This window comes from Lactuca saligna, chromosome 9 (genome assembly GCF_052625555.1).
Source record: "Lactuca saligna cultivar CGN05327 chromosome 9, ASM5262555v1, whole genome shotgun sequence".
Taxonomy (NCBI): domain Eukaryota; kingdom Viridiplantae; phylum Streptophyta; class Magnoliopsida; order Asterales; family Asteraceae; genus Lactuca; species Lactuca saligna.
In genome coordinates, this window is record NC_136425.1 from 9,588,688 (window position 1) to 9,613,500 (window position 24,813).

Genomic DNA, 24,813 nt, shown 5'->3' on the forward strand with positions numbered 1-24,813 from the left:
CGCGACATGAGCTATTTGGTTGCTTAGGTCTTGTGGTTTGACTTAGGTCTTGTGTTCTAAACGTCGTAACTTCTTCATACGATCTCAGATTTTAACGATCTTTATATTCACAGGTTCGTATTTGAGTCTACTACAACTTTCGTTAAGATTACTCTGGTTAAAAAGTAATATATTTTACTTACAATTTTATAAAAAGACATTTACAAAGAACATGTGGATATAAGCGTCTTTTTTTAAAAAATAAAAACTAATACATTTTTAGTTACAATCTTTATATCTATGAGTTATTTATTAGTATATGTATAAACTATTTTTTTTTATAAAATCATAAGTAAAAATATATTATTTTTTTAATGAGAGTAATCTTAATGAATGTTGTAGTAAACTCAAATACGAACGCGTGGAAATAACTATCTTTAAAATTCGAGATCGTATGAAGATATTACGACGTTCAGAACACAAGATCTAAGCCAAACCACATGACCTAAGAATTCAAGCAGTCAATGTCGCGATGGACATAAACATCAACAACAAAAACACCTCATTAATGATTGTCTCGTGTAAGATGACGTAACGAAAACCTAAACAAATCAATCATAAGTACTGAATATGAACAAAAACAACAAATACTTAATTTGCAACAAAAAAATATTAAAGACTAAATGTGCAAAAAAAAAAATTAATGACTAAATATATACAAAATGAGAAATATATTACATTTTAAAGTCTTTTTTACCTGCTAATCTGGAACAGCCGGTTATAAGGACCGAATATTTACAGTTTAACAAGTTGAAGAGGTAAATGTGGACGAAAATAAAACTCAATGACCAAATGTGTGTAGTTCTAAAAATAGATTACCATTTTAAGTTATTATCCTTATTTTTTAAAGACAAAACTTCAAAAATGATCCTTGTGGTTTCCAAAAATATCAAGTTTGATCTCTAAGTTTAAAAAACCTCACAGATGATCCCTATGGTTTCAAAACTTTTGACATTTGGTCCTTCCAACTCACTCCGTTAGCATTTCACCGTTAACTCATTTTTAATAAAATATTGCAGGGGTAATTTCGTCATTTCAGTTGTAACATTCTCTCTTTAATATGAAATGATTACATGTTGCTTGCACATCACTACCCGTCCCTCTCCCAAGAAGATAACCAGTTACATCTGTATTCATTGGGTTCATTCCCATCGTAGAAGAAAGAACAAAAATTGCGATTTAGGGTTTTAAGTTGTAGGAATCGCAATGGTACTATGTATATGGTGTTTTCGAGAAAAATTTGTAACCGTGGAGGACTTAGGAAAAAGATACGGTACAATACTACAACAAAACTTGTTTTTTCTTGGTCGATTGTGTTGACGTAGAGAAATCATTGATTTTACTCTTTTTTTTGTGTTTAGAGAAGGTTATGACAACTACTTCACGTTAAAGATACACTACAGTGGTGTCTTCACCAAAGCACCTGGAAGGAAATACGTTGATGGTGTTGTAGCATATGTAGATGATGTTGACACTCATTTATTTTCAATTCATGAGCTTGACGACATGGTTCGAGAACTAGGGTACAAAACTGAGCAAACCCTTTACTACCATTTCTGTATCCCTGAATACCCTTTGGACTATGGCTTAATGCCTTTAGGTAATGATCAAGATGTACTTAAAATGGTATCATATCTCCCTAAACACAGACTTATTAGGGTGTATATTGAAACTAGTCAGGCAAGGTTAGCAAGATAACAAACAAAGTCATGTCATTGAAGAGTTGGATCCTGATAGTGTGTCACCTAAAATGAATAGAAAGAAACCTGGTAGGAGAGAAGCAGGATCATGTAGTAGAAAGCTTGATCTAAACAAGTCTATGAACCCTGATTATGATCAGTCACAAGTAATAGATGTTAATGAAGGCCATGGCTACTCAAAGAGTATTCTACCATTTATAAGGTCACAAGATAGATAACAAAGTCATGTCATTCAAGAGGAAGTGGTGAATCATGAAATTGAAACTCAAGAAGAAGTGATCACTAGTGCAGTTGAAACTGAAGAACCATCGGGAACTTACCATGTACAGGAACCAAGTTGCCAAGCTGATGATGGAGCTAATACTACAACAATTGATGATTATGAACCATTTATAGAGGATTACTCACTTTATGTTGATTATGATGCCGAGTTTAATGTTCAAACTTCATTTGAACAACCAGAAGTGGATATCTAGAGGGTATGGTGAGGATGATAGTGGAGAGGCTTTCTACTCTAAGAGTGGCCATGGTTCTGAGGATAGTGGAGACGATTTTGATGACAGTGAATACAATGTGGATGAGTCTAACATACATTTTGATGTAGATGTAGACATGAGTGAATTCCATAATGCTGTTGATGTAGATGAACATGGAATCTTGAACAATCATTCAAAAGATGAAGGGATTGACATGGTTGATGATGAGTTGGAAGTTATTGCCACTGATGATTATCAATTTGCAGGATTTCATGAAGATGATAGGAAGAGACTACTAAAAGAGTTGAGTAAGTCAAGTACATGCTCACATGGATAGGTTCATGTAAAACCATTTCAGATTGGCCAGGTCTTCAAAACCAAGTGTGATGTTAAAAACTACATGAACTCACATGTTGTAGCAACAAGGAGGTCTTTATACCTAGCCAAGAATGAAAAAATCCAGATTAGGGTGAAATGTAAAGGTGTTGTAAGTAATCCTTCTAAAGTAGTTGATGGTGGTGGGCCCTCAACTAGAAGTAGGGCAAAGTGCAAGGGTAAAGATGATATTTCCAATAAAGGTACATGTCCATGGGTAATATCAAGGGCTAATGAAAATCAGAATTGGTTGGTGAAAATAGTACAGGATGAGCATAAATGTTTGCAAAAAAGGGCGGTCAAAGCTTGCACTTCCAGATACATAGCAAACTTAATTGTTCAACGAATACAGTGTAACCCTAAAATTCCAGTGAAAGCTTTACACGAAGAGTTGTGCAAGAAACTGGAGGTAGGAATGTCATTGCAAAAGGTTGCTAGGGAAAAGTCAATGGTTGAACGTATCATTAGTGGGGACTACCAAGTACAGTATGAATTTTTGAGGGGTTATGCGTTGGAGCTACTCAGCACCAATCCTGGTACAACAGTTCGGATTGATGTGTATCCCGAAACCTCCCTGTCTATTACCACAAGAACTTTTAGAAGAATATATGTTTGTCTAGGTGCATTAAAGTTAGGATTCAAATATGGGTTAAGATATTTTCTAGGTTTGGATGGTACTTTCATGAAGGGCCCTTACCCTGGGCAAGAGTTAACTGTTGTAGGGTTGGACTCAAACAATGGCATATACCCTGGAGCATATGCAGTGGTAGAGATATAATCAACAAGTAGTTGGACCTGGTTCTTGGAACTGTTAGGAGAAGATCTAGATCTGGGACCAAATTCAAACTTTACATTCATTTCAGATACACAAAAGGTGTGTATCACCTAACTTTTTTTATTACCTTTTCTAAATACATTTGGTTAACGGATGTTGCATACATTGACTTTTGTTTAGGGAATAATACCAACAATGGAGAAGGTATTACCTAGTGCAGAACACATGTTTTTTTTAGGCATATCCAGGAAAACATGAAGAAACAGTGGAAAGGAAAAGACTTAAGTGACCAGCTTTGGGAGTGTGCTAGAGCAACAACAGTCAATCATTTTGACAGAGCAATGGATTAGTTTAAGAAGATCAATGAAGAGGCTCATGCTTGGGTGTGTAAGATCCCAATAAACACTTGGGCTAAATCTTACTTTAGTGGTAAGTTTCTAGGTTTGTCTTCTCATAATATCAATTATTCAGGAAGGGAACATACTGATTGTTTGTTGAATAACCTTTGTGAGGCATTCAATTCTAAGCTAGATGAAGGTAGGGACAAACCTATTATCACTTGCTTAGAGTATATTAGAGAGTATCTCATGAAGAGGTTATGTGTGGTGCAAAAGGAAATAGATAAGTGTGAAGGACTTCTAACCCCTACTGCAACTACATTGTTTGAAAAGATTAAGACTGATGTAGCTAAGTATGTGGGTAAATACAATGGGGCAGGAAAGTACCAAGTAGAAAGCACATGGCAAGACCAGTATGTGGAAAACATGAATGATCAAAGTTACAGTTGTAGGTTTTGGGAGATTACAGGTTTCCCATGTAGACATGTTGTGTAACGACCCAAATTTTCACGTCCAAAAATTTCGTTTTTAAAACACTACTTTAGAAAACGTTAATAAATAAAAACATTGTTTGATCAGACTACATCACAACATAAACCATATTCAAAAGTCAAGTCATACAACCAATCGAAACATCAGAGTATAAATCCCAGAGAAATCTAATAAATGCGGAAACCAGTGTGTGTGCATAATGTGCCGCTACCGTGCCAGCTCCTTCCCCTTCGATGAAGAGGTACCTGAAACCAAAACTGTAACCTGTAAGCACAAAGCTTAGTGAGTTCCCCCATTGTACCACAAACCATACAATCACATAACATACATAAATTGTCAGGCATATCTGGGTGCCCGACCTACCCCTTCGGTCCTCTCGACCTGATACTGCCTAGCATATCTGGGTGCTAGCCTCCCATTCGGTCCTCTCAACCGGATACTGCCTAGCATATCTGGGTTCTGCCCCCCCCCCCCTTGGGTCCTCTCGACCGGGTACTGGGGACTATTTCAGCCCCTACTACTACCACATAACACATATATCACATAGTCTATCTAGCATGGCTGGGCATGACTGCCCCTTCGGCCCTATCGACCGGTAACCTGGGGACTATCTCTCATACTATCACTAGCACATAGCATCATAACATACAAACACATAAACATAACACAGGTAGTAGCAACCCTAGATGAATATCACAGAGACAATCATCTAATCATACATCTCCTACTGGTGGGCCGGCATTGTGGCCTTAGACCCGCCGCTACTGGAAGGTAACTCACCTCGTAGTAGCTGCTGATCTGTGTGGGAATAGTCTGACTGCTGTTGCTCCTGAAATCCTCCGGCTGTAATTCCTACCAAACACATAGTCAAAAACTGCTAACTGACCTTTGGGTAAAATGACCATTTTACCCCTGATCATGCCCTAAGTCAAAGTCAGAGTCAACATCCAGTTGACCCGATTCACCGAGTTGACTCGCCAACTCGCCAAGTCCATGTCCAAACGACTGACCTGAATTCTGTTTCTACTCGTCGAGTTAGGCGTTGACTCGACGAGTTCTCCTTCCAAACTGATGTTCAAGTCCTTCATCCTACTTGCCGAGTTGTATGAACAACTCACCGAGTTCATCTTCATCCGATGAACAAGTTATACTGTGACTCGCCGAGTTGTATGAACAACTCGCCGAGTCTGATCTTGATCTAAGGAGATTGCCTTGAACTCGTCGAGTCTGGGCATCGACTCACCGAGTTCCACTATGGGTGAGTTTTGGCTTCCAACTCACCGAGTCCATCCTAGACTCACCACACAACTCGACATAGCTAAAAGGGGACAAACTCGGAGACTCACGACTAGACTCGCCGAGTCAGATGAGCGACTCGCCAAGTCCGCTCCATGCAAGAGCCATAAATGCGATTTTACTCGAATCCAGTCCATGCCATTCGTAGATTTGGGCTCCTAGAGCATGAATAACACGTAAAGTTTCCAACTTTACGTGTAAATATCCATCTATGGGGTTTTTATGGTTCAAAATGCACCAAACGAGTAGATTTAAGGTTTTCATGCAATATGGGTTCATAAAGGTAGTAGATCTGAGCTCCTGGAGCTCAACCATGCTTAGATCTAGAGGCCAAACAACTTATTTCAAAATATGATGCACATACAAGCTTGGAAAATGAGTCATGAAGGACTCTAATGGGGCCATAAGCATGAAGACAAGGGGGAAAACGAGCCATACCTTAGTGATCACTCTGAAATAGCTCACAAGTGCTTGACCTCCTCTTCTTCTTCTTGATCTCCTTCCCTACTCACTCCAATCTTCAAGAGGACACACCAATTGGCTTCAAATCCACAAAACAAGGTTTAGAACGAGGTGTATGGCTCTGAGGGTGAATGGGGGCTGGCATGGGGGCGGAAAAGGGGGATTAAATAGGGTGCAAACCCCTGAAACTTAGGGTTTCATCCAGCAGCGGTGGCTCGCCGAGTTCAGGATATGGACTCACCGAGTCACCAACTTAAACGTGTCCCGGGTCCCGTCCCTACTCGGCGAGTCGGACCTATGACTCGCCGAGTCCAAGGCTTAAAATGGAAAATACTCTATTAAGATTTACATACTAGGAACCAGGTGCTACAAATCTCCTCCACTTATTTTAGACTTCGTCCTCGAAGTCCGCTGCTCGATCCTGGAACAGCTCGAGGTAATGCTCCATCATTTCATCCACCGGCTCCCAAGTCTACTCCGAACCCTTGCGGTGCTGCCATTGCACCTTCACTAACTCCACCCTTTTGTTTCTCAAATCCTTCGACTTCCTGTCGAGGATTGCGACTGGGCGCTCAATGTAATTCAGGCTGTCGTCAACCTAAATATCCTCCAACGGCACTACTGCTGAATCATCCACTAAGCACTTCCGCAGCTGAGAGACATGGAAAGTGCTGTGGATATGGCTGAGCTCAACCGGCAGATCCAATCTATACGCCACCTTGCCTACCCGGGCTACAACCCTGAACGGTCCGATAAATCTCGGGCCCAACTTGCCCCGCTTCCTGAATCGAATGACGCCTTTCCAAGGCGACACCTTCAGGAGAACCATATCCCCGACTTGGAACTCCAAGTCGGATCGACGCTTGTCGGTGTAACTTTTCTGCCGACTCTGAGCAGTCTGAAGCCTACTCCGAACCTGCTGGATCCTCTCGGTCGTCTCGACCACCACCTCGGTGCTCCCCATGACCCTCTGGCCAACTTCACCCCAGCATATCGGGGTCCTGCACCTCCTTCCGTACAACATCTCGAATGGGGGACGGTCAATACTAGCGTGGTAGCTGTTGTTGTATGAGAACTCAGCCAAGGGAAGATAGGTATCCCAGCTACCACCGAAATCTAACACGCATGCCTGCAACATATCCTCCAAAGTCTGGATGGTCCGCTCGCTCTGACCATCCGTCTGCGGGTGAAAGGCGGTGCTAAAATGCAAACGAGTGCCCAACTCATCATGAAACTTCTTCCAAAATATGGAAGTGAATCGTACATCTCGGTCTGATATCACTGACACTGGCACCCCGTGCCGCGCTACTATCTCCCTGATGTAGATATCAGCCAACTTTTCGGCCGAGATGCTCTCCGGGATCGGAATAAAATGGGCGCTCTTGGTCAATTGATCCACGATGACCCAAATCGAATCTACTCCGTGCGCAGTCCTGGGAAGCTTTGTGATAAAATCCATCGTGATGTCTTCCCATTTCCACAACGGGATGTCCAACAGCTGCATCTTCCCATGCGGTCTCTGATGTTCGGCCTTGACCTTCCTGCAGGTCAAGCACCGCTCGACGTACCATGCCACATCCTGCTTCATGCAGGGCCACCAATAATCTAGACGAAGATCCCTATACATCTTCGTCGCCCCGGGATGAATAGAGAATCGGGACTTGTGCGCCTCCTCCATCAAGATCTGACGCACGCCTCCGTGATACGGCACCCACACCCTGCGGTGTAGTGTCAATAATCCTCGACTATCATAATCGAAGGAGGAAACCTGACCCACCACACACTCGCTCTTCCGATGTTCCTCCTTGATATCCTCCTGTTGAGCCTCCCGAATCTGCTCCAACAGGGGAGTCACCACAGTCATCCTCATGCAAATATCCCTGATCGGCGCCGCCTTGCGGCTAAGCGCATCGGCCACCACATTGGCCTTTCCCGGGTGGTAAAGGATCTCACAATCGTAATCCTTCACCACGTCCAACCACCGACACTGCCTCATGTTCAGATTCGGCTGATCCATGAGGTACCTCAAACTCTTATGGTCCGTGTAAATGTTACACCGAACCCCGTAGAGGTAATGCCGCCAAATCTTGAGGGCGAAAACCACTGCCCCCAACTCCAAATCATGCGTCGGGTAGTTCGCCTCGTGAGGCTTGAGCTACCTCGAAACGTAGCCAATGACATGCCCCCTCTGCATTAATACCACGCCCAACCCTGAAATGGACGCGTCACAACAAACCACAAAATCCTCTACGCCTTCCGGCAGGGCTAAGATTGGCGCCTCGCACAATCTCTGTGTCAGTGTCTCAAATGCAGTCTGTTGCTCGGGTCCCCACCGAAAGACCACGACTTTCTTCGTTAGCCGCGTCAGGGGTACGGCTATCTTGAAGAAATCCTGAATAAATCTCCGATAGTAGCCTGCTAATCCCAGGAAACTCCGAATCTCAGATGGAGACTTCGGAACCTCCCATCTCATCACGGCCTCGACCTTGGTCGAGTCGACCAGAATCCCGTTCTGGTTGACAAGGTGTCCGAGAAATTGCACCTCGCGCAACCAAAACTCACACTTGGAGAACTTGGCATACAAGCTCTCCCTCCTCAGGGTCTCCAACACCCCCCTCAGATGCTCCTCATGCTCCTCCTGAGTCTTGGAATAAACCAAGATGTCATCGATAAAGACTATCACAGACCGATCCAGTATCGGTCTGCATACGCGGTTCATGAGGTCCATGAACGCGGCAGGAGCATTGGTGAGCCCAAACGACATCACCACAAACTCATAGTGGCCATAGCGCGTCCGAAACACGGTCTTCTACGTATCCTCCTCCCCGACCCTCATCTGATGATAACCCGAACGCAAATCAATCTTGGAGAACCAAGATGCTCCCTGAAGCTGATCAAAGAGATCATTAATCCTCGGGAGTGGGTAACGGTTCTTCACCGTTACCTTATTCAACTCCCGATAATCTATACACATCTGCGGCGACCCGTCCTTCTTCTTCACAAACAGAATCGGGGCTCCCCAGGGTAAACTGCTTGGTCTAATGAATCCCTTGTCTAGCAGCTCCTGCAGCTGCGTAGACAACTCCTGCATCTCGGGAGGAGCCAGCCGATATGGTGCCTTGGCTATCGGAGCTGCACCAGGAATGAGGTAAATCCTGAACTCCACCTGTCGCTCCGGAGGTATCCTAGGAAGCTGCTCTGGGAAAACATCTACAAAATCTCGCACCACCGGAACCTCGCTCACGGTCGCATTACCCGCCTCCTGGGTATCCATCACATACGCGACATATCCTGCGCATCCCTGCTGAAGGTAACGTCTAGCCCTCGCTGCTGAACATACAGCGGGTCCGCGTTGTGGCCTCTGCCATGAATCACTAACTCTCCCCCACCTGGGGTCCTGACTCGCACTAGCTGCTGCGCGCAATCTATCACCACCCCATTAGGGCTCAACCAGTCCATGCCTATGATCACCTTGTTCCCATGCAACGGAATGGGAACCAAATCCACCAAGTAGCGCTCCTCGAACAAACGCAATACGCAGTCCTGAAATACCATCGATGCTCACACCGATCGATCATCAACAATCTCTACTTCCAAAGGGCAATCCAGCATGCCCGAAGACTCAGGAAACTTCTTGCTAAGCACAAGGGACACAAACAATCGGGATGCACCCGAGTCGAACAACACCTGAACTGTGATACCGTTCACATGGAACGATCCTAACACATATCCATATACCGGGCACATATCAATATCATAACATCATATAAATAAACGAGAGGGAAAGAATCATACCCGTCACCACATCGGGTGCTGCGCGTGCCTCCTCGGTGGTCAACTGAAATGCTTGGCTCCTCACCACTGGAGCCTCTGCCTTGCCCTGTCGGCCATCTGTGATCCGCAGGGTCGCTGGAGCTGGTGCCTTTATCAGCGTTGAACCTGTCAACTAGGGGCAATTGGCCTTCTTGTGGCCCCTCTGGTTGCAGTGGAAACACAGCAACTCCGATGTCTGAATAACTGCTACCGGAGCAATGCAATCCCTACTAAAGTGCCCAAACTTGCCGCACTTGTAGCAGCCTGATGATCCTAACCTACACGCCCCCTCGTGCGTCTTGCCGCATTTCCTGCAACGGCCCCGTCCCTATTGGCCTTTCGGCCCCACATCTGATCCCTTGGGATTCTTCCCCGAAGCCCCTCATGGCTGTCCCTCCTCCGCTTTCTGTTTCCGGATATGCTCCAAATCTATCTCCCTCTCCCTTTCCCTGGCAATCATGGAGTCCAAGGTGGGGCAAGCTGAAAAACTAACATTCTCTCGGATGTCAGCCCGAAGCATATCATGATAACGGGTCCTCCTCATATACTCGTCACCTGCATACTGGGGCACCAACAAAGCCCTCTCCCGGAACTTGGCGGTGATTTCCACCACAGTCTCAGTCGTCTGCCTCATATCCAAAAACTCCCTGGCCAGCTGCTGAAGCTCGACAGCCGGTGCAAACTCTGCCTTGAACCTAGTCACAAAGTCCGACCAGGTCATAGCCTCGATAGCTGAGGCTCCCAAAGAGTCACCTATTGACTCCCACTAATCTCGAGCTCGATCTCGTAAACACCCTACTGCATACCTCACCTTTGACCCCTCAGGGCAGAAGCTAGTCAACTGTGCAGACTCGATGTCTGCAATCCATCGCTGGCAACAATGGGGTCCTTTATCCCATGGAAATCCGGTGCACTGCTGCCCCTGAAGTCCTTAAAGGACAGCGTGCGAGATCCCGACCGGCCAGATGCCATGTCGCTCCTGAACGCCCTGAGGCGATCCTCCATCAACTCGATGATCCATTCCTTGATCGACCCGAAGATGATGGGGGACGACTCAAGGATACCTCTGGTGATCTCAGATGCGATTAACTCGCGTAGCCTCTCATCTACTGGCTCGGAACCTGATCCCAAACCCGATCCCTCTCCTGAACTGCCAACTGCTGGTCTCGGGTGTAGTACCACCATTCTGAAATACAAAGAAATAACAACTGTTAGCGATACTGATACCCCTGGAGGGATCCCACCTACTACTAGTTCCCTAGTCTTATCTTAGCCTTCCTCGGTTCGGGTACGGATCCTCTGCTTTCAGTAGTACGGGCCCATACTACCTTCCACATCTATTCGTACCTTCCCCAAGGACCGCCTCGACTCGACCAGGTCCCTTCCCCTACTGCTGATCACTGCTACTCATTATCCTAGGCTTACCCTAGGAAACCCCTGACTTCACCCAACCCAGTCCTCAGTTGTTGAAGGCCTCTCGGTGATGCCAATTAACTATCACCTGAATACAATCACATGTGATGAGGCTCAGATAATCCTTCGAGTAAGGGACTTATCCCTACAACGGTTAAGACCCAAACAAGAGCTGCGCAATAGAGTCAAATCCATCACTCAGAGATTATACAACCCTGATAACATGTGAATTTAGCGTATTCACCTAACAGTTAACTCCCTTCACTTCAAAGCCCACATAGCACAAAGCAAACAACATTTGGATATAAGGAAACAATCTCAAGCAACTCTATCCTCGTAGAGAGCACTAAACTAGCATACAATGTTAAACTCGTACTATTAGGAATAACCTAAACAGGCTACCCTACTGTTGTCTACTCAGCTCTAGCATGCAGCTCTTTCATATACTGAAGCACATAAAGAAGGCACATAAGGCATCACTTCTAGATCCTTAGTCCTATTCTAGCATGCTGTTCTACAGAAACTGATAAACATAAATAAACTTGTATGGGTACATTGGGTAATACTTACTTGAGCTTGGCCGGTCGCGCACATCACACACATTGTTCTTTCTTAAAACCCTTTACTTAACCCTTTTAGAAAACATTTTCTCTTTCCAAAATCTTTTAATCCCTCGATTTGAGTTCAAACACCCCCGAAGGTGTGTCTGAATCCCTCAAACCAGGGCTCTGATACCAACTTGTAACGACCCAAATTTTCACATCCAAAAATTTCGTTTTTAAAAAATTTCTTTAGAAAACGTTAATAAATAAAAACATTGTTTGATCAGACTACATCACAACATAAACCATATTTAAAAGTCAAGTCATACAACCAATCGAAACATCAGAGTATAAATCCCAGAGAAATCTAATAAATGCAGAAACCGGTGTGTGTGCATTATGTGCCGCTACCGTGCCAGCTCCTTCCCCTTCGATGAAGAGGTACCTGAAACCAAAACTGTAAACTGTAAGCACAAAACTTAGTGAGTTCCCACATTGTACCACAAACCATACAATCACATAACATACATAAATTCTCAGGCATATCTGGGTGCCCGGCCTACCCCTTCGGTCCTCTCGACCTAATACTGCCTAGCATATCTGGGTGCTAGCCTCCCATTCGGTCCTCTCAACCAGATACTGCCTAGCATATCTGGGTTCTGCCCCCCCCCCCCCCCTTCGGTCCTCTCGACCGGGTACTGGGGACTATTTCATCCTCTACTACTACCACATAACACATATATCACATAGTCTATCTAGCATGGCTGGGCATGACTGCCCCTTCGGCCTATCGACCGGTAACCTGGGGACTATCTCCCCTACTATCACTAGCACATAGCATCATAACATACAAACACATAAACATAACACAGGTAGTAGCAACCCTAGATGAATATCACAGAGACAATCATCTAATCATACATCTCTTACTGGTGGGCCGACATTGTGGCCTTAGACCCACCGCTACTGGAAGGTAACTCACCTTGTAGTAGCTGCTGATCTGTGTGGGAATAGTCTGACTGCTGTTGCTCCTGAAATCCTCCGGCTGTAATTACTACCAAACACATAGTCAAAAACTGCTAACTGACCTTTGGGTAAAATGACCATTTTACCCCTGATCATGCCCTAAGTCAAAGTCAGAGTCAACTTCCAGTTGACCCGACTCGCCGAGTTGACTCGCCAACTCGCCGAGTCCATGTCCAAACGACTGACCTGAATTCTGTTTCTACTTGTCGATTTAGGCGTCGACTCGACGAGTTCTCCTTCCAAACTGATGTTCAAGTCCTTCATCCTACTCGCCGAGTTGTATGAACAACTCACCGAGTTCATCTTCATCCGATGAACAAGTTATATTGTGACTCGCCGAGTTGTATGAACAACTCGCCGAGTCTGATCTTGATCTAAGGAGATTGCCTTGAACTCGCCGAGTCTGGGCATCGACTCGCCGAGTTCCACTATGGGTGAGTTTTGGCTTCCAACTCATCAAGTCCATCCTGGACTCACCACACAACTCGACATAGCTAAAAGGGGACAAACTCGGAGACTCGCGAGTAGACTCGCCGAGTCAGATGAGCGACTCGCCGAGTCCGCTCCATGCAAGAGCCATAAATGCGATTTTACTCGAATCCAGTCCATGCCATTCGTAGATCTGGGCTCCTAGAGCATGAATAACACGTAAAGTTTCCAACTTTACGTGTAAATATCCATCTATGGGGTTTTTATGGTTCAAAATGCACCAAAAGAGTAGATCTAAGGTTTTCATGCAATATGGGTTCATAAAGGTAGTAGATTTGAGCTCCTGGAGCTCAACCATGCTTAGATCTAGAGGCCAAACAACTTATTTCGAAATATGATGCACATACAAGCTTGGAAAATGAGTCATGAAGGACTCTAATGGGGCCATAAGCATGAAGACAAGGGGGAAAACGAGCCATACCTTAGTGATCACTCTGAAATAGCTCACAAGTGCTTGACCTCCTCTTCTTCTTCTTGATCTCCTTCCCTACTCACTCCAATCTTCAAGAGGACACACCAATTGGCTTCAAATCCACAAAACAAGGTTTAGAACAAGGTGTATGGCTCTGAGGGTGAATGGGGGCTGGCATGGGGGCGGAAAAGGGGGATTAAATAGGGTGCAAACCCCTGAAACTTAGGGTTTCATCCAACAACGGTGACTCGCCGAGTTCAGGATATGGACTCGCCGAGTCGCCAACTTAAACGTGTCCCGGGTCCCGTCCCTACTCGGCGAGTCGGACCTATGACTCGCCGAGTCCAAGGCTTAAAATGGAAAATACTCAATTAAGATTCACATACCAGGAACCAGGTGCAACATGTTGTTTGTGCTATATGGGACAAAATTGAAAATGGTGAAAATGCCCCACATGTTGATGAATAGGTCCATCCTTACTATAGGTTATCAACATGGAAAGCCTGTATTTCAACAAAATTGATCCATTGAATGGACGTTCAATGTGGCCTAAAAGTGACTGCCCATTCACTTTACTTCCACCAAAACATAAGACACAGGTTTGTATTTCAAGTATACCAAATATATAGTATACATGTGAACATGGAATGAATTCAAGTTTAACTATAGTATATTAATATGTGTAGGTTGGGAGGCCTAAGAAGAAGAGAAGGAGGGGTGTTGATGAGCCAAACAGCCAACCTGGTAAATTGAGCAGGAAATATTTGGTAGTCACTTGTTCAAAGTGTCATAACAAAGAGCATAATTCCAGAACATATAAAGGGCAGGGAGGCAGTGGTGAAGTTGGAGGGGGTTGAAAACTATTTTTAGTAGTTATTAGGATGCTTGTGTTGTTGGTCTTTTGAAACTTAAGTCATGTGTATTTGTTTGAAGATGTGTTAAGAACTTGAAAACTTTGCATTTAATGCTTGTGTTGTAGGTCTTTTGAAAACTTTGCATCATGGTTGTGTTAAGAACTTTATAAATTTGCATGTAATGGTGTGTATGCACTTTTTGGTAATGAATTAATCTATTTTGTGTACTACCCTTCACAGATCAATTAATAACATTGTACATTACAATTGCAAATGAAAACCATCTTAAAGATGCATTTACAATACACTTAACAATTGCATTTCAAAAACATTCAAGAAATTGAACAATCAACTCTAACAAACTACATTCCATTACCATTACCATTACCACTCCATTACACATTAATCTGATAAATAAACCAAATACAACAACACCAATTCCAAAACCACCTATATAAACTGAAAGCAACAAAACCCCTATCCGATTAAAATCAAAAAAACCCCTGCAATGGTTACAAACCAAAAACCAAAACTCCATAACCATCCAAACCTTCACAAGATACTTAGAGATTAAAATAATACCAAAAAAAACACCCATGAACAAAACAACATCAGCTGGTAGTTCCACAATTCTGCACTTGCAATGGCAACCCTCTCTTCCAATCGATTCATTGATCTTATAAAACCTGGAATCACCACCAATGCCCTAGCACACATAGGAGCATCAGACCATCGAAGGAACCCATATCTTCTACAGTTCCAAAATTGTCTTCCAGGGTTATGATCCGTCCATGAAGTGATCTTCATTGCTTCATTCCCACGTCTGCAAGTCACCATCTTTGAATCAAAAGCGATTGGATGTCGTGAAGGGTGTAACGGTCGAGCAATAGTGGAAAGGAGAAGAGATGACGACTGATAAAGATAAAGGGTTTGCTCAAAAATCGGACATGCAATTTCTTTTAAAGAGAGAAGGTTACAACTGAAATGACGAAATTACCTCTGCAATATTTTATTAAAAAATGAGTTAACGGTGAAATGCTAACGGAGTGAGCCGGAAGGACAATATGTCAAAAGTTTTGAAATCACAGGGATCATCTGTGAGGTTTTTTGAATTTAAAGATTAAACTTGATATTTTTGGAAACCACAAGGACCATTTTTTGAAGTTTTGTCCTTTTTAAATGTGTTTTCCCACTTTTCATGAAAAAATTATGTAACCCAGAAAACCTCTGCGACCAAAAACGCCATTCTCTCATACTTTTATGTGCACCATTTTCTTCCTAATTATGATTTCCTACACTATAAGAATACACCTTTCAAACCTTCCGTAACTTTTAAAAACATATTCTTGTATGTGTTTGTTTTTATGTATGTGTGTGGGTTTATATGAAATTTCAAGCTTTATCTCCCTAATAATGGTAAAATGCGACAGTATTCGAAGACCAAACTATGATTGATCATCTTGTTTTTATAATGGAAATATATCACAATCTTCTCCTTTTTGTTACATGTGTGTATTAGTTACATGAGGTTTTATCCTCTGTATCATCGATCATTGGGACCCTAGAATGAAAGAGATTTGTTTTAATATAGAAATCTTGAGTTGGAAATCTAGAAGCATATGTATTGTATTTAAATTGATTTTTATATCGATTCTTATTGCTTCTTAACCCCCTATACATTATACTCCTAAATCCTAAATGATTTTGAAAATGTGTTTGGGACTTAAAACTTGTGAATTGAGATACATTTATTATCCAATTTCATTCCAAAGTCTAACTCTAGATTTACTTACTAGACTTCCCAAAGCTCAATTTTAATATTTTTACATGTATTCGATTAAGAATCGAAACATACACAAAAATAAATTATGATAATTTAGGTTCATTGTTAATTATAGCTATTTTTATACTTTTTGTATAGATTAGGCACCCCATTGTAATACACGCACATATCGCACAAAGCGACAATGATAAATAGTTTTTTTGGCAAATAGTTTCTTACAATGAAATAATTATTTGATTTTATTATTAGTTATTATTTAACAAAAAAGTATTATTTTTATATAAAATATTTATTTTTACACCTTATATTAATATTATTGACATAAATTAATTAAGACAAAACTTCAAAAATGGTCCCTGTGGTTTTCGAAAATATCAAGTTTAGTCCCTAAGTTCAAAAAACCTCACAGATAGTCCCTGTGGTTTCAAAACTTTTAACATTTGGTCCTTTTCGCTAACTCCGTTAGCTTTTGGCCGTTAAGTGAAGGGCAATTCTGTCATTTCACTTCCACAGGGACCATTTATGAAGTTTTAACTTATTTTTAAAAAAAAAAGAAAAAAAATATAATTATTTAATAGTAAAGGATCCCACCTCTCTGTGTGTGTGTGTGTGTGTGTTGCATCTTCTATTCCACTGTAGCCCCATTTTCCTTATTTTACATGGACCAAATCAACAAAAAGATATCAAAATTTTGAATGTATAGCTCCAAAAGTCATGTTTCGCACCAGAGTCAGTGATTCCAAAGAAATGAACATCGGTAGGGTTATCGCTGAAAAAGGATTTGTATACAAAAAGGAATTGCATCTGACAGTTATGAACTCGTTCTCATGGATTCCTTCGACCGTTGCCTCCTCACCATTCGCCGGAAGGTATGTTAGATGTTAAATTGGTAATTGTGTGTTTTTGCTCTGATTAGATTTACTTTCCACATGTCAAGGATCTCAATAACCTATTAATTAACAGAGACCAAGTCTACATCAACGGTGGGAGGGTTTTCTGGGTGAGAGGATGGAAGGTAATAAGCCGATATTAGCGTGAAGAGATCTTCGATCATCAGAAAGTCAAACATGACGGTGGAGATGTTCGGCGATCGTTCAGAGGAGTATCATATCGAAGGATGCTTCTCTCAGAGGAACTGCACGATATATGATTCAGTGAAGGAAACCATGGCGGAGATCAAACGCAAAGTGAATGCTTCCACTAATGTGATGCTTGGGAAAGATGTATTCTCGCTCACACTGAATTGAGAGCCAATCTTCTTCTCCAAAATCGATTTACAGTCTTCGATTTTTGTGTGTGTTTATGGTTAGGGAAGAAGAAGCGAGGGTGGGGTGTGTTTTTGATCGATCTCTTCGGAGGTAAATTAAACCCTTAGATGGTCGTCGGAGATTGATCTCTCCGCCCCTCCTTGCGATTCGATCAATCATCACCGGACCATTTTTTTTTACCTATTCGTCTTCTTCGATCTGCCATGGAAAAAAGTCCTTTCCCCTTATTTTTGTTGGAGAGAGAGAGAGAGAGAGAGAGAGAGATAGAGATAGAGAAAGAGAGACAGAGGTGGGACCCTTCAATATTAAATAATTATATTTTTTTCTTTTTAAAAAAAATAAGTAAAAACTTCATAAATGGTCCCCTATGGAAGTGAAATGACAGAATTGTCATTCACTTAACGGCCAAAAGTTAACGGAATTAGCGAAAATGACCAAATGTTAAAAGTTTTGAAACCACAGAGACCATCTGTGAGGTTTTTTGAGCTTAGGGACTAAACTTGATATTTTCGAAAACCACATAGACCATTTTTGAAGTTTTGTCATTAATTAATATTGATGTCTAGTTTAAGAAATATAAATTAATTTATATACATGAATTCAATATTTTAAAATTTTCACTTTGCTCCAAATTGAATTTCTTAATTACTTTCCTTAATTTATGTTTTCAAACTTTTGGTAAGTATCAATGATTATTTATACATAATTGATTTGTACAAAAAGTTTTGTAACTTATACCTTTTAAAATTCAAGATATGACTATATGCATTTATATATATATATATATATATATATATATATATATATATATATATATATATATATATATATATAGACACACACACACACGCCCGCAATACAAACGCCTCTCATTAAGGAGGCTTTTACCCAAATAACATGGTGTCAAGCTAGGGTTTTACCCCATCGCATGTTACATACAACTCAAACCTCTCCACCTAACATTTTTTTTTGGGGAATCACGTTGTCTTCCATTGCATCATCTCTTCCCATCCAATCTCCTCCAACATCTACTCCTATTCCGACTCCAACACACTGACATGCAGTCCTTCTTGGCGATCACAAGGAGTTCATGTTTTTCTGACTCCTGTTGGCTTGGTGCTTTCGACAACCTTTGCTCTTATCGCAGCTATCAACTGTGGGTTTCTTGCTGCCTAAGTGTAACAACCCGTTATTTCAAATCAATGTATTAGAATAGATTCACTTGCAACTAGTTCTTTTTAAAGTAATAAAGAGAAATTTTTAAATACTATGTACATTTACATAATTAACCCTCAAAAATAAAATGCTAAATAAACTTGTCTAGTATGAATAAAGTGGTAGAAATTGTATCAAGGATTCCAAAAATATAAAGAACTTCCAAATCCGAGTTATAACGAATGAGTTATGACCACTCGAAGATCCACGACAAAACCCGCAAAACACTGTAAGCGTAAAAATTAAGTTTTCAATAAAATATTTTCTAGCCTTAACTATCTAAATGAAATTTATAGTATATGTTAAACCGTGAATGTATTTAAAAAAACGTCCAAAATTGACTTCGTATAAAGAAGTTATGATTTTTCTAAGAATCGACAAAGCAGTACACAACCATAAACTCGAAATAAAAATCGAACGATATTTAGCCAACACAACCTAAACGAGAATTGAAGGTCTTGTCAATAGTATTACAATGGTAAAAAAAAACAGATGACAACGAACTTTGGATAAAAAAGTTATGAATTTTTAACGGATTTTCCTGTCTCCGTCTATTAAAAATAATAATATTAAAAATACATTGAAAATTAGCCGACGAAGTCTAAACGAGAGTTGTAGATTATATTCTCACCTACGCGTGCATATAAAGAACATCAAAAACGGAGCTCGTATGCGAAAGTTATGAATTTCGGAAGATTTGGGCACAAAAACCGAAAAATCCTAGAAAACCGGGAAATTTTGCATGGTGTACAGCTGACCACGTCACCTCGCATGCGAGACTACCGCGTGTCGCATCATGTCCACTTGCTAATTCGACTGAAGGCGTGGCCCACTCCTGTTCTGACGTGTGGCATCGCGTTGGCTGCTTCCGAGCATGGCCTCGTGGCCCGCTGCGAACCGCGACACGTGTCCCTTCCCCCCACACCCTTCGGATCCGAGTCTTCGGCCCTATATATATGCGAGATTTCTCGGTTCCCTCTCCACTTTTAGATCATTTTCACATCTTTTTCAATATTTTCAACTCCACAAACCTACTTACAACCCCCTAAAGCCCCGGTATCATATCCAACACTCAGATAACACCCCGATACGCCATAAGTCAGCAAAAATAGAGTCTTTCGGTTTCTAAATCCGAACCCTCGCAAGACCCAGTTTTCATAAATAAAGTTTTTCTAGCAACGAAGTCCTACTCAATTCTTCACTACTATCAAGTGACTTTATACCCCTATACTTTCACTATTTTTATAATTTTTTAAGGAGGAAAATACAGGTAAAATACAAAGATTTCTCGTATAAATAACAATATTTGATTATCTAGTTTATGATTATTATAAACTAACTATTTTACTAGTTCGGATCTTATTACAACAATAAACATATAAATTATAATATGTATAACTTATGGTTCATGCATATTTATCAATACACTTTATGGAACTACATATGCTTTTTAGATATTTAGAGTAACTATGAAAATAACTTTATAAATTATATTTAATATAATTTATGAGTTATTTACAATATATCTATTTCAAAGATATTTATTATTATTCTACACATAACTATCAATATAGCTTTTATGAGACATGCTTCAAGTACTTATTTAGGTGCTGAAACAAAAGTCCTGAAAGTTATAACCAGAGTCTCCTCGAGGGAGAGCGTGAAACTTGTGTATAGATCTATACGTGACTGACAATCCTACATCCCGATTGTTAGCTATAGTCAAGTCGGCAGACTTGGGATGACAATTGGTGTACCATATTTCAACGCCTGAAGAACGTTGTGTTTCAGCCAAGGCTTACGTCATCAAGCATGGTTATGATAACTCATAATTTGGTACTGAATAAAATGTTAGTGTAAGAATAAGTAAGCAACTTCATATAGTTTTTAATAAATTAAAAACTATAATACAATAATTACAATTTCATACAAGTACAAATTGGGAATATTATTCTAGTACAGAGAAAACATACTTTTCATAGTTTTATAGGAATTTAAAACTATATTATTTCAGAATACAAATACATATACAACAAAAAAAATATAGGATTTTCTGGGTGAACATTGATATTGCCATATTTATACTTATTTTTAGGCAGTATTTAAGTGCATTTTTATTAATAAATTGATAATATGTTCAGAATAGTGATATTTATGAGTTTAAATTGTTATTTTCAGTCAATACAAAGGATTTTCGAAGAGAGGGACCAGAGGTGACAAAATGGGGAACATGGGAGGCTTGGAAGACAAGAAAATAATAAATTCATGATAAGAGCTTAATTCACGACGTGGCGGTGAAGCCCACGACGTGGCACGGGTGTTCCAGAAGATAAACATCGCGACGCGGAGGATTTCCTTGAAGGATACGTTTTACTTGAAGCCTACGATGTGGTGCTCCACGACGTGGCGCAGGTTTTTGAGGATTATATAAGTCCTCCTATTATTACGAATAAAAGGACTTTTGGCAGAAGAAAAGGAGTTCCAAGAGATGTTTAAGAAGAGAAGAAAGGTCCTGGAAGAGGGATTTCAACACCAAAAGAAGTAAAGTTTATATTTAGTTGATTATGAACATGTCTTTCATTAGTTTTAGCTGTGTTAGTTTAATTACTATAATGAGCAGCTAAATCTAGCTACTTTTGCTTAGCTAGATGAAGCTTTGAACTTAGAATAGTTATATGTTTATGGATTAATTTGAGTTGGTAAGAATTGTTTGTGTTTGATTTGTATAACCTAGCATGTTATTATTTGTTTATCTAATTGCTAGATTGCATGTTCTGTGTAGCTTAGTGACCATGAAACTGCATGAACTTGTTTACCTAATAATTTAGTTAACATTAAATTGTTAGAGCTAGGATTGACCAATCTTAGTTAGTAATTAGACTGAATAAATCTTAGCTGTGCTAGAGAACATGAATTGTGACCATAATTGCGTTTATACAACAAATCTTACATAGCATATCTACATTCATAATTAGTTCCGTGTTTAATTATGTGTGAACATACATGGTTTAACATGAATTAGTTACTTATTGGTAAGATAGAACTAAATTACTAATATAACTAAAACCCAATTTAATAACCCATAATCATTAGCTAGCCATAAGGAAGAAGTGGATTCAACTAAGCAAGAGTGTGTTTTTATTTAATTTGATTAAGTTCATCTGATCTTGCAAAATCAGATAAAACCCTTTATTAAATTTGTTAATAAATTATGTTAATTTAATAGTAAGTAGATTAATTAGTAACACCGTTCCCTGAGATCGACACCCGACTTACCTAAGCTATACTGTAATCTGACTAGGTACACTGCCTATAAGTGCATAGTTAGTCTTAGTTTCTTAGGTTATAAATATTAAAATTAGTGGGTATTTTTGTGCACATCAAGTTTTTGGCATCGTTGTCGGGGAACGGTGCAGATTATTAGTTTATTTAGTTGCATTAGATTAATCGTTTTTTTTAGGAATAAAATCTGCAGAAAGCTTAATTGGTTATTTATTTTGCTAGCTTATCTTAGTTTAATTTTTGTTCTGTTTGTCACAGAGTTCACGACGTGAGATTTAGTATACTCACGACGTGAAATCTGAGAGTTCATTTTTAGTTTTTCTTATTTTAGTCCAGTTTTACGTTTTAGTTTAGCAAGTTGCAGGAGTTAATGACCAGAGGCTCAAACACACCATTGGTGCCACCACTAGAAGATCGCGAGTCTGCAATTCACAAGAAAAAGACGCCCTTGCAAGAATTGAAGTCAGCCTTCTCTAGGAAGTCGGGAAAGAAGACAGGAGAGTCAAGTTCATTAACGAAGCAAGAGAGCAATCTTGAGCATTTGGATCATACACCCGTGCAAACCGAGTACGAAAGCGACACCGAGCCAGAATTTGAAGAACACACGGGTGAACCCGAGAACGAGCCAAGGAACGAGATGGAAGATATTGAAGAAATGTCCATGGGAGCTTACAAGAAGCGGATCCGAGAAGATGTGGGTCCCGGATTAGTCCAACCCACAATACCTGCCAATGCCACATTCGAGCTGAAGGGACACATATTGACTGCGCTGAAGGACATCCCATTTTTCGGGAAAGACCATGAGGATGCTTTTAAGCATCTAGATGAGGTCAATGACATTGCAGATTACTTCAATGTACCAAATGTCAACAGGAACACAGTCTTGCTTAGGATGCTGCCCGTTACTTTCAAAGGAACTGCTAAGGAGTGGTTAAAAGCATTCCCACCGGGTACAATCACCACTTGGGCTCAAATGCGTGAGCAATTCCTAGACCAGTTTTGCCCGCCATCCAAGATAGCCAAAATCAAGAAGGAAATAGCCAACTTTGAGCAACAGCCGGGGGAGTCACTGTACGAAGCATGGGAGCAGTACAAGGGCTTACTCAGAAACTGCCCGCAACATGACCTAAATGTACAGCAAGAGATGTCAATCTTTTATGATGGGGTCAATGTGATGATAAGACAACTCCTTGATTCTCAAGGACCGTTGACAAGGAAAAATCCAAGGGAGGTCAAGGAGCTAATTGAAGAATTCGTGAAACACTCCCGCGAATACCATAACCCGAGGCAGGATGGAAGCAAAGGCGGTGGAGGAGCCCAAACTGAAGAAATTGCAGCTGTCATGGCCATGCTGAATAACATGGATCGCAGGATAACACAAATGGACCAGTCGATACACGCCATAAGAGTGGGGTGCGAGCGATGCAATGGTCCACACTTGACCAAGGACTGCAAGGTGGATGAATTTGGGAACAGAAAAGCTCAAGTGTGCTACTCTAATGGGGATAAGTTTGAAGAGGACTGGAGGAAACCGAAGAAGGAGTGGCTGCCATATGAAGAATATAAGAAGCAAAAAGAAGAGAAGTATAGGCAGACAGGTCGAGGCCTCTATCAAAAGGAGCAACCACCAGCCGAGAAGAAACCCGACCTAGAGACCATTTTAATGAAATTTATGGAAGCATCGGAAAAGCGACACGAGGCCACGGATTCCGCTATCATGGAACAACAAACATTGATAAAGAACCAACAAGCCTCCATCCATAACCTTGAAGTACAATTTGGTCAACTAGCAACTTTAGTTCATGAAAAATTGTCCCCGAAGAGTCCCGAAGTACAAGCCCAATCTCACGTAATGGCCATCAATACTGAAGAAGATACAATATCTGAGTTCCTGGAGGCGTTGGAAGAAGAACCGCAGCAGCCCAAGAAATTAAGTATCGAAAATGGAGAAAGTGCTGAATCAGGCGACCCATGACGTGACACTCCTCTCGCCACGACGTGGCGCAAGTCTGAGCAAAAACCCTTTGCGCCTATTCCAGCTTATCATCCACCTATGCCATTTCCCACCCGCGCAACACTTAGTCAACTGGAGAAGGAACATTTAGAGTTTGTGAAGCATGTGAAAGGGATTCCAATTAATACTCCCTTTGTTGAATCCTTATCCAAAGCTTCCGAAAACCAGAAATTACTGCAAGACTTGATAGATACGCGAAGGCAATTAAAGAAGCAGTCTACAGTGATTCTGAGTGAACAAACTTCAAAAGTTGTGTTGGGAGAAACACCAGAAAAGATGGGGGATCCTGGACGCCTCACTTTTCCATGCGAGTTTGGGAATAAAATGAAGGTTAATGCTTTAGCCGATTTTGGGGCTAGCATTAATCTAATGCCTTTTTCATTTTATCAAAAATTGGAGATTTAGAAGATGAAGGCTACAAAAATGAAGATTCACATGGCGAACCGTTCGGTGACACAACCCCGAGGCATAGTGGAGGATATTTTGGTGAGAATTGGAAAATTTATTTTTCCAATAGACTTTGTAGTCTTGGACATGAAAGAAGATCCAGATGTTCCGATAATCCTAGGTCGGCCATTGCTCAACACTGCTGGTGCCCTCGTTGATATCCGCGAGTCGAAGCTAACTTTGAGGGTTGGAGATGAACAAGAAGTCTTTGGGATAAATAATGACTTTCAAGAAAATAAAGAAGAGGTGTTCACAATTAATGAAGAGAATGAACTAGAAGAACTGGAAAAGCTTATGGAAGA

The 24,813-nt window shown here is 41.1% G+C and overlaps 1 non-coding gene across 1 annotated transcript; it reads right to left on the reverse strand.

Moving 5' to 3' along the window:
* Positions 1–23,071: 23,071 nt before the first annotated feature.
* On the reverse strand, positions 23,072–23,178 carry LOC145019016 (small nucleolar RNA R71). Its single transcript, XR_013667335.1, has one exon. It is a non-coding gene; the product is annotated as a small nucleolar RNA R71 (small nucleolar RNA).
* Positions 23,179–24,813: the final 1,635 nt, after the last annotated feature.